Source organism: Arachis ipaensis, chromosome B5 (assembly GCF_059453495.1).
Source record: "Arachis ipaensis isolate K30076 ecotype BB chromosome B5, ASM5945349v1, whole genome shotgun sequence".
Classification (NCBI taxonomy): Eukaryota; Viridiplantae; Streptophyta; class Magnoliopsida; order Fabales; family Fabaceae; genus Arachis; species Arachis ipaensis.
In genome coordinates this window covers 58869782-58872034 of record NC_142440.1, presented here as the reverse complement: position 1 = coordinate 58872034, position 2253 = coordinate 58869782, and the positions used below count along the sequence as shown (strand labels likewise).

At 43.1% G+C, this 2253-nt stretch overlaps 1 non-coding gene across 1 annotated transcript; it reads left to right on the top strand.

Moving 5' to 3' along the window:
- Positions 1-1890: 1890 nt before the first annotated feature.
- LOC148564327 (small nucleolar RNA R71) lies at positions 1891-1997 on the top strand. The gene has a single exon (XR_015884482.1). It is a non-coding gene; the product is annotated as a small nucleolar RNA R71 (small nucleolar RNA).
- Positions 1998-2253: the final 256 nt, after the last annotated feature.

Below are 2253 nucleotides of genomic sequence, written 5' to 3'. Positions count from 1 at the left end.
TTTGATGTTGCCTTGCTTTTTATGACCTCCTCTTCCAAATAGGTTTTGTTGCTGGTCTCATATAGCTCTGGTGGTTTAGGTTCCTCCTGATTTTCTTTGAGCTGTGACAGCTGCTGATTGCCTTGTTCCTCAACTAAGGAGATTCCCAGATGTGCTGGTTGTGCTTCAGTACTTGTTTCTTCCTTTAGTATCTCACTGTGATCTTTGCTTGGTTCTTTATTCTCTTGATCTGTTTCTTGTGAGGGCTTGAAAACATTGAAGGTGAGTTGTTCATCATGGATCCTCAAAATTAGCTCCCCTCGCTCCATATCTATAAGTGCTCTGGCTGTAGCCAGGAATGGTCTTTCCAATATGATTGGGTGCAAGTGACTCTCTTCCATGTCCAAGATGACAAAGTCTGTGGGCAGGAAGTATTTTCCAACCTTCACTAGCACATTTTCAACCACTCCTACTGCTTGTTTTTGAGTTTTGTCAGCCAGCCTGATTACTACATCTGTGGGTATTATCTCATTGATCTGTAGCCTTTTTATAAGTGATAAAGGCATTAAGTTGATGCTTGCTCCCAGATCGCAAAGTCCTTTATCAAACATTGTTTCTCCTATGGCACAGGGGATGTAGAAACTCCCTGGGTCCTTCCTCTTTGTAGGCAGCTCTGGTTGAATGAGAGCACTGCACTCCTTATTCATCACTATGGTTTGTCCTCCCTTGAGTGAGCTTTTCTTGGTCAGCATTTCCTTCATATACTTAATGTATGAGGGCATTTGTTAGAGGGCCTTGATGAATGGTATGTTTACATGGAGAGATGCAAACATGTCAAGAAACCTTGAGTATAGTCTCTTCTCTACACAGCCATTTAGTAATTGGGGAAAGGGTGCATAGAGTCTCAGTAGCTCCTTCTGTGTCAGCTCTTTCTGTGTAATTATGGTTTCTTGATGATTCTCCCCATGCTTTCCTGCTGAAGTGTCTTCAGGTTATTCTAATGGGTTGTTCAGCTCTACCTTAGTCTCCTTATCACTTATAGTAACCATCTTGCAATCTTCCCATCTGACTTTCTTTGCTTCACCTCTCGGATTTTTCTCTGTGTCACTTGGGAAGCTATCAGTAGGTTTGGGGATCTTCTCAGATAAGTATCCCACTTGAAATTCCAGCCTCTTGATGATTTCTCCCTGGTTCTTGATACTGGCTCGCACCTCCTCTTTGAACACCTTGTTATCTTGAATTTCTTTGCATATGCTTTCAAGTATATTCTCAATCCTTGAGAGTCTATCTTCAGATGATGATGAGTCGAGGTTGGATGGGTGAGTTGGGTTATTTTGGTTTTGGTATGGATGTGGAGAGGTGTTGTTAGGGTGGTATTGATATGATCTCTGTGTGAAATGTTGGTTAGCTGCATGGTTGTTGAGGTTGTGACGTCTCTGATCTTGGCTTTGATCTTGTTGATTTTCCCACCCAAAGTTTGGGTGATTCCTCCAACCAGGGTTGTAGGTTTTGGAGTATGGATCATAGGTCTTCCTGGATGAGTTTCCAATGTAGTTGGCTTGTTCTTGCTCATCCTCTGCCCCTGCATTTACTCCCTCTTGGGTTGCTGATGAGGTGGTGATTGCTGCTACTTGCTTCCTCTCCAGCTTCTTGGTGAGGTCAGCCAGCTGGTTGGTGATAAGCTTGTTTTGGGCCAGCAGTGCATCCACATTGTTTAGCTCCATCACTCCTCTAATGTTGCCTCTTTCAGAAGCATAAAAATAGTCATTCTCTGCTACAATCTCAATGACATCTATGGCTTCTTCAATGGTCTTCTTCTTGTTCAGAGATCCCCCTGATGAGTGGTCTACTTCCTTCTTTGATTCATAAGAAAGACCTTCATAGAAAATGTGCAGCTACACCCATTCGTTGAACATATCTGGTGGACACCTTCTTGTCAGGTCCTTAAACCTCTCCCATGCTTCATATAGAGTCTCACCATCTTGCTGCCTGAAGGTTTGTACCTCAGCTCTTAGCCTGTTGATCCGTTGAGGAGGATAGAATCTTGCCAAGAACTTGTTCACCACCTCTTCCCATGTTGCTAAACTTTCCTTTGGGAAGGATTCCAGCCATTTAGATGCCTTGTCCTTGAGTGAGAAACGGAACAGAAGTAGTCTATAGGTGTCAGGATGAACACCATTAGACTTCACAGTATCACATATCCTCAGGAAGGTGGTTAGATTTTGATTGGGATCTTCTTGGACACCTCCTTCGAATGAACAATTGTTCTGAACA